The sequence below is a fragment of the Asparagus officinalis genome, chromosome 5 (assembly GCF_001876935.1).
Source record: "Asparagus officinalis chromosome 5, Aspof.V1, whole genome shotgun sequence".
NCBI classification, from domain to species: Eukaryota; Viridiplantae; Streptophyta; class Magnoliopsida; order Asparagales; family Asparagaceae; genus Asparagus; species Asparagus officinalis.
In genome coordinates, this window is record NC_033798.1 from 83261259 (window position 1) to 83261621 (window position 363).

Genomic DNA, 363 nt, shown 5'->3' on the forward strand with positions numbered 1-363 from the left:
AGGTCATTTGTCCATTGTTTCGTCTTTTTACGCATTCCGTTGACTCGTATGCTTCGCCAACTCGCTTCATATGCTCGTTCAATTCTTCACGGTATCGGATGATCCTCTTTGACTCAGATGATAACATTCATCACCTTCTCTTCGTCTTGAGCTGTGTGTAGTAACCTATAGGTAAATTTTGACCCCTACAGGTACGGTGGAGAAGAACGCAGGAACAACCCCCCTCCGCATTTCTCTCTCTCCTTATTTCACATTTAATTTGATTTTTTTAAAATTAAATAAGGGGCCTACATATGATACATTACATGAATAGAGGGAGGTTGGGAAATAGTAGAATTGGATTTTTTTTTTTAATTTAAGGGG